The sequence below is a fragment of the Equus przewalskii genome, chromosome 3, assembly GCF_037783145.1.
Source record: "Equus przewalskii isolate Varuska chromosome 3, EquPr2, whole genome shotgun sequence".
Classification (NCBI taxonomy): domain Eukaryota; kingdom Metazoa; phylum Chordata; class Mammalia; order Perissodactyla; family Equidae; genus Equus; species Equus przewalskii.
This window is the reverse complement of record NC_091833.1, coordinates 13457553-13470539: the sequence shown is the minus strand read 5'-3', so window position 1 is coordinate 13470539 and position 12987 is coordinate 13457553. Positions and strand designations below refer to the sequence as shown.

The window sequence follows — 12987 nt, the reverse complement described above, 5'->3', positions numbered from 1 at the left end:
AGGAAAAAGGCATATATAACGTCGATCTATTAAAACCCCAAACCGGCAATAACTTAACTATCAGCAGTAGGATAAATAAATCTATTAAGGTATATTCATACAATTTTGTGAGTAAATGAACTTCAACAGTACACAATGAGGATGAATCTTAAAAATATAATGTTAAGCAAAATAAGCCATACAAACACATGCATATAGTGTGATTTCATTTATATTATGTTAGAAAAAAAAAAACCAGATGGAAATAGCCTATATTTTCTAGCTGTAATAGTAGTTACTCTTTGGAGGCTGTGACTATTAGAATGAACATTTAAATGAGGGAATTCTGTGGTTCTAGCAATGTTCTGTTTCCTGATTTGGTTGGTTACATGAATATATACGTTTTGTGAAAATATTTTGAGTGGTACACTTTTTATTCATGCTCCTGTCTGTATGTTTCATATATTTCAATAATATAATAGAAATGTAATAAGGAGAATAGGTACCAAATCAGTTGACTTTGTTTTATTTATACTACTAACAAGTAGACCCAACCGTATAGGCTAAACTTGGTAGCAACAGTAAGGACCACAAGTACAGTCTACATTGCAAGAACCTAGACAGCTTAGCCTTTAGGATAGTTACATGGGCAACCGGGCATGGGAGATGCCCTTTTCCCCAGTCACAGGATCTGTGGGGTTTGCTGCCAGAAGTTATGCCAATGAGTAGAGCAGATAGATGGAAAATTTCTGGAATTTCTTAAAGTAACTTGACAAGAGTCATCAAAAGAAGCGAGAAACTTGCAATGTACCAAAGCTCAGGTGAACCCTTTTATACTTACCACAAACTATCTTCCTTGAAAACTCAGCCCCTGGCTGCTGAAGCACCTTCCAAGATCCTTCTGAAATCTCCACTAAGAATGGGCAAAACTAGAATGCACTGGCCCTGCTCTTATGAGATTTACTTCCTTTGCAATTATTTTTCTCATTATAAAGGAGTCTTGTATGCTCTGTGACTGGGAGTTGCTTGAGCAGTTACGTTACCACCTATATTAAACCTAAGTACTGTTTGATGCACCTTCTTCTGTGTTCTTGGTCACCTTCCTTTTCTCTTTTTTTCTGAGGAAGATTGGCTCTGAGCTAACATCTCTTCCCAATCTTCCTCTTTTTGCTTGAGGAAGATTGTTGCTGAGCTAACACCTGTACCAATCTTCCTCTATTTTATGTGGGACACTGCCAAGGCATGGCTTGACAAGCAGATCCCAGGATCTGAACCTGCGAACCTGGGCCTCCGAAGCAGAGTGAGCAAACTTCACCACCATGCAACTGGCCAGCCCCGCCACCTTCCCTTTTGTGGGAAGCCTCTGCCTCCCACAAAAGCCACAGAAGCCTCTGCCTATTTTCTTCTTATTTTGTATCTCTCTCTTTCCCCTAAATCTCTGTCTCTTGTACAGAATTTCTCTTGTTTCTTTTTATCTAATTTAACTTCCTTTTCCCACTCTTTAACCATTGTGCGTTTTCTTCTCTCTACAGAAAATGGATCTTCCAAATTGCAACAGATTATTTTTAAATAAAACCTAAAATGTTTGCTAGTATAATTTTTAAAAGGAGAACAACAATATACCAATCTAAAGTTGGAGAGTTTGGGGAAGTAAACAAACATTTAAACAAATACTACAAATATTTGGTGTTAAATAAAGAGCTAAAGCAGGCCGATGATCTGAGGTTAAACCCCTAACCCAGAAGGAGACATTAAGAAAAGGTGTCTAAAATGATGACGCCTCTTTCAACCCAGCACCGATTCGCACCCTGTTGAAACAGATCTCCTCTCTCTCTTCTCTCCACCCCCTTTGGGGTGTAATTTGTAGTAACTCTCATGATTAGGAGTTGACATATTTGTTTGGGCATAGAGGAAGGAAGGCCACTAGCAATCATCTTTTTTACACTCATTAAAATCTTTGTTAGGAAATGATGTCAAAATTAGTGAAGTGAATTCATCTAAGTTAGACAGCTTAAAGTAGCAATTCCAAAACCAGACCTTACTTTCCTGGAAGTCAACAATCTTCCCATAACATTATCATCCATCTTCAGAGGAGGAAAAATTTATCTAGAGCAGTGCCTGGCACTGAAACAGTATTAAGCTATTCTAAATTATTACTATTGTTATCATTGCCATAATTTTTACTAGGAAAATCTGTTATAAGCATTTTACTTATATTGTCTCACAGACTATTGAGAGGTAGCCATTATTATGAACCCTATGTTGCAGATGAGGAAGCAGTGTTACAGATAGACTACACAACTTAACAAAATCAATAACACCATGCAAGCAGCTGAGTTGGAATTTGAACCCAAGCTGTATGGTAATGTTAAGTAAAATAAATTTGAATTTTATGTGCAAACATTATCCCAAGAATATAAAGCTGCACAGAACAAAGGAACAGAACAAATAACTTAAAAATATTAATAATTGAATTTGCATAGTAGGACTGAGTGTGTATTTTCAGTTATTCCTAGTTTTCTCTATTTTGACAATTGTATTTAAGAAGCCTATGCTAATTTTATTATGAAAACAAAACATGTATTTCTTTTTAAGTGGCGCATATAGCAAATGAAAATCTCATCTCCAACATGACCTAGGAAATAGAGTCCCAGTTATAGTCATCCTGGGGCTGTTTACTGTAGAAAACATGTTAAAATATGGGTCTGCCACATGCACATTATTGAAAGGAAAGCTGGTCAGTTTTTAGGGGAAAAAAAATTTATGGCAAGAAGGAAAAAATGTCAGAATCATTTATATATTTGTCTTGATCATAAGGGAAAAAGAGGGGAGCAAAGAAACAGGTAACAATGTTTTATAAACCCTGGAATCAGCAAATTATTCCCTCTACCAAATGGTGTCATTCACCTCCACCTCATTATAGACCTCGGATGCCTCCAGCTAGAAATATCCGTGATAATTCAGCACTGAAACTTCCAAAGGAGAACTAAATTGCAAACTTAAATTGAGTAAAATCTGCTAAGGACATCTGGTTTCTAAAAGCCGGGATTTTAATCAGAATATTCATGGGCAATGTCAGAGTCCAATGCAGGTACCTCTGCCAAGGAGGGCGTCACTGTGTACAGGAAGTGTACGGAAATCTGCACACGCAAGGCACACTTTTAGATGTTTCATTTGCATCACTGCTTTTTTCGTCTTCGGAATTAGAGTTTGCTTTATTGAATTTGAGTGCTGTACTTTTTCTGAGAGTAAATCTCCTGGGGTCAGTTTCCCTTGTTTTTTGCCTATTCTGCTTATTTCATTCCTTGATCATTTACTCAATAAATACGTATTGGGTATTTGTTGTGTATGAAGTAGAGAAAAAGAGAAACCAGTGGTTAATCACAAGAAACACTGTCAAACAGATAATTACAAGTGATTATAGTGGGGGTAGTGTTCTGATGAAATGGAGCACAGGATCTATAAGAACATACAGCAGACCATATAACCTAGACTTTGGACAGGCCTAGGAATATTCCTGAGGAGGGTGTCAAAGTCGCTGCCTTGAGATGTCACCTGAATTGAGCTTGTTGGAGGGGTAAGAGTCAGATAGGGCGAGATTGACCAGACAAAGGAAGCAGCATGTCTATTTCTAAACAATAGAGTTCCAAAGTGAAAAGGACAGGATTTCTAATGTTTGCTAAAGTGTTATAACCCATTGGAACACACTATTTTCCATCCCAGGAAAAGAAAAGCATCAGGGCAAGATTTACAATTGGAGATGTCAGTTTATCAGGCTGGAGCAGGTGTCAGGAGCAGCAAGAAATCAAGTCCAAAAGGAATAAAATCAGAAATAGAGAGACGAGTAAAATTGGTAAGTAATGGCCATGGCAAAAGGCCACCCGAGACTGTGCAACAAAACTCCGGCATGAGACCGAAATCTAGACCTTGTAGCAGAGGAAGGGTAGTAAAATACTCAAGAGCAATTAAAGATTCCTGCAGGGTAGGCACTGCTTCAGTATGGATATAAAAATAGCAATTGATTCCCAAAAACAAACAGTAATCTCTGGCACTGTAAAGTGCAAAATCTACAGATTCCAGTAAATAATCTTTAATATGGTGAAAGCAACCAAGACAACATATGATTTATCTTATACATGATCATGGCAAGGCTAACAGATCAAAGATCTTTTTAGAAATCTAGTTTGGGAAAAATAATCATGGGAGCTTTGTCAAATCATGTTCCATTTAGAGACAGTTTGAGCTCCCATCATTTGAATGATCACTATCTATAATAGAGAAGTTTGTCTATACTTTTCACCCTCTATATTCTCTAAAAGGTCTTTATGGAAAATTTATTTCAATGTGTTCAATATGAACCTAAACAGTCAGTGTTATTAAAAATGTTTATTTTTCATATTACAAAAGTAATATATGCTCATTGCAGAAAATTCAAAAAAGGCACACAAAAATTAATATCAATTATAATCCCATCAATTTAAAAATTATAATCACAGTTACCATTATAATATACGTCCTTTTAGTATTTTTCCTATACAATCAAAATCACATATACAGCATAACTGAAACTAAATAAAATATGTATCTTGCTTTTTTCACTTTAATATATCATAAAGGTTTTCTGAAGTCATTAACATAATATTCACAAACATAAATTTAAATGCATGCCTAATGCTTCACCTTGTGATCTCATTATAAATTACTTAACACATCTCAAAATATTGCATATGTATTTAAATGGGAGAAATAGATACAACCAAAATGCATTTACAAACGACATCTTAAAACACAAATCTGTGTATGCATCTCTGATATTTGTCTTAGGATCAATTCTTAGAATTATCGGGTTAAAGTATATAAATATGTTAAAGTGGAAAATAATCAGAATTTGGTTAAATAAACCACATGACCTACAGAATTTTCTGGTTATAACAAGCCGGAGAGATAAATTTTTCAAAAAGTTTGAAAGATAAAAGGAATGGCCTAAATAACCTTAATTAAATTAATTATTTGGAAAGAGATGATAGGAATTAATAAATTCCAGTTTTCTGTTTACCCTGAAATTTTCGTGGAGATCTGAAGCAGAAGTAATTTGAAATATCTCGCCTGTTTAATCATACATATTTTGATTTGCTATGTTTCAGATTCCTAAATTTCTTAAAATGGAACTAGAATATGACAGAGTTCACCTTCATGTATCCATTCCTTTTAGATCTTGTGAATTTTTGAAGGAATTGATGGATCTATCAGTGGCCAGGCCATTTGGGGCAGAGTTTTGTAGGCTTATATGAAAACTATAGGCTTATGTGCAAGATCAAAGTGCCCACATCATTAATGCTGAGTATTTTAGAAACACACACTTGGTTGATGAGTTTATTGTATAAGTGATAAGCTTTAATCATTAAGTAATATGGTTAAACGGTTAGAGCACATTTATACATTTAATAAATTCAGCGTATTGTCTTAAAATTTAGAGCTAAGAGAAAGCAGCAATTAATTGAGTTCCAGAAACCATATTTGAATTTTACATGCATTTTTTTTCATTGAGTCCTCACAACAATACCATGGAAATTTTTATCTTCTTATTTGTTTGTACATGAATATACTTGGGCTTAACGTATTATTGTTAGCAGAATATTTGTGAATAGGATATTTATGTTCAGTGAAGCAGACATTCATGGAATGGCCACAACGCACCAGACATTATGTTAAATGCTGTGGGTAAATAATGAGTCCATACAAGGCTCAAAGCCTTGTTTTGGAGACAGAAATACAAAGAGTTATTTTTAAGTGCAGACAGAAATGGCTCCACAGGAAGCCAAGAAATGCTTTCTGTGGAAGATGATGAAAGATTTAAATCTTTGTACATTAGTAGACTTTAGCCAGATGAAACTGACTTGAGTGGACGAAAGTCCTTGCTTAGGTGAAGCACTGTATGACTTCTGAGCAAGCTGTCCACTTATGTCTAAAAAGAGTGTATTTAGAACCCAATCTGTATTGAGCATTGTGCTAGATACTTCACATGCTGTGGTATATTTCTAACTCACAACGGCCCTGGTGGTAGAAATTATTTACCCCATTTTATAAATATAGAAATGGCATCTCAAAGAGATTCAGTAATTAACTTCACTTAGCTCTGCCTTTAATTGAAACTCACATTAGTCAATTCCTGATGCCTATGTACTTAACGCTGCAGGAAGCTGCCTGAACCACATAAAATATACGGCAATTGTATAGTTACTACCCGCTGTAGACTGAATGTTTGTTGCCCCTTAAAAAATTCATATGTTGAAACCTAGTCCCCAGTGTAACGGTATTTGGAAGTGGGGTCTGTGGGATATGATTAGGTTGTGAGGGTGGGGCTCTTTGAATGGAATTAGTACCCTTATAAAAGAGACGTCAAAGAGCTCCCTTGTCCCTTCCACCATGTGAGGACACAGGGAGAATATGGTCATCTATGAATCAAGAAGCAGGTCCTCACCAGACACCATATCTGTCGGCACATTGATCTTGTACTTTCTAGTCTTCAGAACTGTAGAAATAAATATGTGTTTTTTATAAGCCACACAGTTTTTGCTATGGCAGCCTGAGTTGACTAAGACACTAACTCGCTAAGAACCATTAGCAGGCTATTGGAGTAGTCTGTACAGGGTGCAAGCTGCAGGTTATTGAGCCTGTAGTCATCACAATGCCTGACCTATTGTTTGTGCCCACCAAGTAGTCAATGCAAGAATGAAAATTGATGGAGGTCCTGAAATAAAGTGCAAGTGCTTGTGTGTGTGTGTGTGTGTGTGTGAGGGAGACTTTTGGATGTGAGGGCTATGCCAGGGAAAGATTTCTTATAGGACTGTTACTTCACAGCTAGGTGGAATGGGATGGGGCAGAACTATCAGTCAGAATCTGTAAGGGACAGACTCATTGTTATCTTCTTCTAACTTACTTGGACTTTATTTTTTTCAAGACAGTAATGTTCCCTGATTAAATACCTTCTCTCCCCAGTGTAGCTGGGAATCATTTTTTTTTCCTTCTTCCCACCTTTAAAATGAACAGAAGGCCTGGAAGGATATCAATCAATCAGTAGACACTGGAAAGAAAGATATATGCTAGGGATATAGAACAAAATAGAAGGAATTTAGCCATCGTTAATATCATTGAATCACCATACAAGCCCTACACTTTTTACTCTAGGATTTATTGTGACATGCAATAAATCAATGCCTTACTTGTTTACATCATTGTAGTAGGGTTTTGTTTTCTTACTTGCTGCCCAATGGAATCCCAACTGATGTAGACTAAAATCAATGAAAGTAGAGGAGTCAGAAAAAGTAGAGTCAGAATTAATGGCAAGAGGAGTGAATGGGCTAAATTAGGCATTGAATAAATTATAAATGTGCCTCCAAAGGCTGTTTCAATAATGATCTTGGTCAAGTAGCTGTAAACCATATCAGAACAGGAGCAAGAAAGAGAACCATAATTCACGGGGACAAATATCTGTTTGAAGCTGAGAAACAGATGAAGAAACAAAACAAGGCTGAAGGAGAAGGCCAACCAAACTGACTAGTATTGAAGTAGCTTTAGGATGCAGGCACATGTGTAGTTTCAGGGAGGGTACAGCATCTAAAGGTTTTGAAGTAGGACATTGAAAATACCTCCCACCAAGATTAGATTCGATGCTGCAATTCTCCAAAGGGAGACTGGGGTAGTACTAGGAAGAATAAGTTAGATTCTGAAGGGCTAATAAAGCAGAAAATAGCCAAGCATTCCCCTGGCCCTGACTCTGTAAATTTGACCCCTTAATCGTTCATAAGCTCTCTTGTTTTAGATTGAAAAGTCTGAATTCTTGTCTGGGTTCCTCCAATGATACTGTGAGTGTCATGGGTCTGATAGAGGGGATGAAAAAGAAAGAATTAGTATTCTAGACTTATGACCGAGGAACTTGGCTCCTAGACTTAAATTCTGTTACAAGTAATCCCCATGCATCCATGCATGCTGACAGATATGGCACAACACTTTAATCGCCATTGGCTATGGGCCTAATAAAAGGGGGCAATAAAATCAAATTCTGCTGGGCTCCATTTTTACAGGCAATATCAAGCCCTGTGAACTTTAATGCCCACTGTCTATTTAGATAGTCATGGCTCAGAGCTGGTATTAAAAGTAGCTAGAAATGCTTGTTCTGAAGTGTTGAAATATATTGCAAATTACACTGGAGTATAGGCTTAGTCCAAACCAATCCCATATTGCACTGACCTTTGCAAAATCAGTTCTGTTTCCCTTGGCAGCTTCATTTCCACTCCTTCTCTTTGTCTTCTTCCCCTGAAGTTCCATCTTTATTTTATTTTGGTGTCAGGAAATGGTATGAGGTGGCTGCTAGGTTTTAGGTGTGTTTGTGTCAATGTGCACGATAGGTTTTGCTTCTGGGTGACCAAAACAAACCTATTTTTCATTCCGTTTCCTTTGCAGCCTCATTTTCATTCCAGTCCTCTGTATTCCTCAGACACCATCAAATACTTTTCCTTTGTAAAACAATGAATGCATTATTCTGGGCTGTGCTTTTTCTAGGGCTCAAAAGAGAGCTTGGCGTTTTCTTGTTTCCCGACACATTAAAGAGAAAATACTATATTCTAGACACCCAAACTTTTGTGTCAAGTAGCGTAAAAAAAACAACAGCAAAATTAATCATAGGAGGGAGATAAAAGCTACATCTGGCACACGTTCACAGGGGTGTTGTTTCCAAATTCTTAAGTGGAAAGGATGATTTCTGAGTGAAATGATAATGTGAAACAAAAACATCATCTGAAAGAAGATGGAGGATTTCTGAAGAGAATTGCATTCACTTAAACAGGGAAGTAGTTTTTGACCTTTAGAATTTAGCCAAAAGCTTGAATAACCTCACTTCTGAGTCTTTGTGTGCAGAGAAGGCACTAATCTCAGCTCTACTTTAATAAAATTTTATCAAATATTTTGTGTGGAGTTATACTGGAGCATCATTCAGACTGAAGACACCCAGCTGTGGCCTGTGGCATGGTCAAATACCAACTCAGCTTCAGATTTTTATGTGCAAATTCAAAAGAGATTATATTTTCCAACCAGCAGAGAATTATATGTTCACTAAAACTCAAACTTAACCCACTATTAATGGATGACCAAGTATAGTATTTGGCCACGTTCATACTTTCCTAGAGGGTCTTGCTCTATTTAGACTTTCAAATATGATTTTCTATCTACAGTTGTGGTTCTTATACTTTTGTGTGGTTATTAATCATCCTAGAAACTTGAAAATATATATTCCCAGAAGATATTTCATACTTTCTGAAGCAGAGTATTTTTGTGACAGTGCCAGAATCTGTATTTTTTACACAGCACTCAGAATGACTTTTTTGAAAAACTACTGATTGTTTAGATTATATTTGTATCACTAATCATAAAAACTATACTATCTCATGACTTCTTGTTTGTACATATTCCAATGACTTCACAATCTATACAGGTTTGCAGACTTGTATTTTTTCAATGATTTTTTAACCATCCAGTTGCTCCATTTCTTTTTTGACCTTATGTTTTTATCTTTTTAAAACTTTAACCGTTAAATGAAATCGTTGTTCTTGTGTGCCGAGGATTTTGATGGAGGAGAGTCCCTTTACTTGTGGCTGTCACCATGAGGATAACCTGGACACTCAAGGGTTAGTCCTGCTGATTGACACGCTAGGTAGCCAGGACTTTGTGTTTCATGCAATGTAAGGGCCTCTGGAATAATTGGTTGTCCTATCTCATCAGCATCAATGGAGAAAGGAGGGAAACATAACACCTATGCTGTGAGGTTTTTTTTCCTCCTGTCTGTTCTCCTCTTAATGATAAGGACACAGAGATAGTTACAGGAGGGAGACAATCGGGGGGGTTAAAAGAATATGACTAGAAAGGATGTCTCTCTGTAGGTGTTGTCATTCTATATGGCAAAATCAGATAGATTTGATCTCAAATCCCAATCTCAGTAGCCTTGAGCAAGTAGCTTTATCTCTTTGACACTAAATATTACTATTATTAAAACTGACACAGAGTATGTATTGATGCAGTATTTTACAGGGGATAAACGTATGGGAAAGGTCCAAATATGTTTGTGTTCACCAGAATGACTTTAGGATATTTTCACATTGACTAATTAATGTTAACATTGGACAGCACATTGGTTAGCAATTTTTTTCCTAAGTGTTAATGACTTTAACTTTGCTAGTTACGTTTGATTTTCAAATGATAACCTAACCTCATGTGTTGAACACTGGTAGCAATATATACTTCCAATTACAGGAGAAAGGTAGTTTGATAATTAAACTCTTCTTCGGTTTTCAGCTTAATTGGGTGGCCCAAAATAGTGTGAAGAAACATTTAGGGTGAACTCTCTTGCTACAGGCTGGCTGAGTTTCTCTGCCTCTTCTGTTATATCAATGAGATTAATTAAAAGATCTATATTTAATGATATTCTAGGTGCATAAGATAAATGAGAATTATTTACTTTCTCTACAACACTGCTCTTCACATAAATTCATCTTTGGCCATACACATAAATTTAGTTAAAGTCAACATTCTAAAGGATAACCTTTATCCTCTTTCACTTTGTGCCATGTTGTCAATTCCTAAGAAATATATAACCCTTAGTAAGAAAGAAAAAGCCAGAAGTTCATAGCTGAGAATCTGCATTGTGGAGCCTCAAACCCTGTCTACTTTAGACTCAGCTTGAGTATTATTATCTTTGGAAGGCTTCTCTGATGTTCTTTCCTTTCCGCCATCCCTGCCAAGCCACCAAGTAGAGTCAATACCTTCTATTTTTGAGTGCTCATGGAAATCTTCCCAAATACCTGTCAGATCATTTATCCTTGTAGTTGAACACCAAGTACTATAAAAGATGCTCTGGATCCAAAGGTGATTAAGAAAAAGACCACGCCCTCCATGAGCTCATCTAGTAGAGGAACTGATGATTAATTATACCACATGTAAGAGAGAGTCAGAGGGAATGAATGAATGAATAAATGAATAAATGAAGTAACTTGATGAAAGTTCTAAAATCAAATAATTCCCACTGCATTTGTCAATAATGGAAAGCTAGTATGAATTTTCTGCTTCCTACTTAACAAATAGAGTATTTAGCACTTCATAGGACATTATCTCACTTAGTCATATCAACAAATGCAAAATGAGAAAAATAATAGTTCATTCTTCAATCTTTGGGGAAAAATCGAGACTCAAAGAGGTAATCAGCTCCCAAGACATGAACTCAAATGCAATTTACCGTAGGGTCTATTTGGATTTGCACAATGGCAGTTTTTGTCGGGATACATAAGAAAATGGGAAAGAGTGTATATTAATATCATTTGTCGTCAGTATGGAAATGAGATATGTAGTCTTTAAGGAGTTCATTCCCTGTAGATTAATCTCATTGTTCTCCCTTTTAAAACAAACCACATGGCATAGGTTAAATAGAAAAGAGAAGAAATACATGGCAATGTACGTTTTTGCTATCTACACATTGTCCGTACAAAATGGTTTATCAATAAATCAACTGAAAAAATAGAAGAAAGATAAATCCCCCCAAATTACTTCTTTGTAGATTGTAACACATTATACACATAGGATGACCAGAAAACTACGTACTGTAACAAAGACATTTTTTTAAGTAGGAGTTATCAATTTGTATATAATAGATACCTCCTTTAATAACCTATTTTCTTACAATTTTCTAGATCTGAACAAATCAGCATCTATCCCTTGCTGTGTACGCTTCTTTGCAATGGAAATCATATAAGATTTAGAAAGCAGTTTATCTTTTGTTCTTAATGAGATCTCCTGTGTCAGTCAACATCATCTTGGGCCTGGCCACTGCATTTTTACAGTAGTCAGCATATCAAGATGCCCTCTTATTTTAAAATTCCATGTGGTTCAGGGAAAAAACAGAAAATTCTATTTTGAGGAATTTGAGAACCATTATTTGTCTACATGGCAGAAGTGAAAGAAGGAAGGATGAAATTGAATAAGGCAGTAAGAAAGAAAAACTGTAGAGAAGAAAAAATTAATGTTCGTTTCTTTTACAGATGACCAAAAGCCAAAATTCAGGTTTGGAATTGTATTTAGAATAGTGTAAGTTATCTATTGCTGTGTAATAAATCACCCCCAAACTCAGTAGCCTAAGGCGACAAATATTTATCTCATTTAGTTTCTGAAGTTCTAGAATCTTCTGGGAATGGTTTAGCTGGGTGGTCCTAGCTAAGGGTCTCTCATGAGGTTATCGTCAAAATGTCAGCTAGGGCTGTAATAGCAGCTTAAATTGACAGTCTCTGTTCTCACTTTACCTGGGTTCAAATAACAGATCAATATTTCACTAATTGTGTGAGCCTGACATATTTATTTTCTTAGGATCTTAGAAAATAATAGATGTTGTCACTTAGATTGGGAAATTAACTCAAAGAAATATTGCGAGTACTAAGTGAGATAATGCAATCAAAAGCAGATTATAAAAACAGATAGATCAACACCTGGAAAATAGCAAGCACTTAGCAAATATTAGCTTTTACTATTGATATAATGACATATTCAAGGGCAGATAGCAAAACAGTTATAGAAGTAAGGAATTTTCTATTCATTTCAACAAATGTATACAGGATATCTATCTCACAGTATGACAGCAGTGGTACTGGGCACTGTGGATAGAGTCATAAATGAGATATGTGTCCTCTTTTACTTTAATGTTCATCTTACCTGAAATATAAACTCCAGAAAAAGAGCAGCAGTGAGGGTTATTATAAAGAACAGAAGGACATCATGCTCTACAGATAAACACAAGAGAATCTAATCTAGTCTGGGGGCCTTTTTTAAAAAAAAAAGAAAAACCTCCCAGAAGAAGAAATGTTTAAATTGAATGTTAAATGATGCTAAGACAGATTGCTATGGGTGAAACCTGAAAGGCAATGACATCATGGGGTTCAAAGGTCCGGAAGAATATAATATGTCATGATAGAG

At 36.1% G+C, this 12987-nt stretch overlaps 1 long non-coding RNA gene across 1 annotated transcript in view; it reads right to left on the bottom strand.

Moving 5' to 3' along the window:
- LOC139082201 (uncharacterized) overlaps positions 1 to 8501 on the bottom strand; it is an 88806-nt gene extending 80305 nt beyond the window's left edge. Inside the window, exon 1 of the long non-coding RNA XR_011537954.1 lies at positions 8230 to 8501. This is a non-coding gene — a long non-coding RNA (uncharacterized lncRNA). The remainder of the gene's footprint in view (positions 1 to 8229) is intronic.
- Positions 8502 to 12987: the final 4486 nt, after the last annotated feature.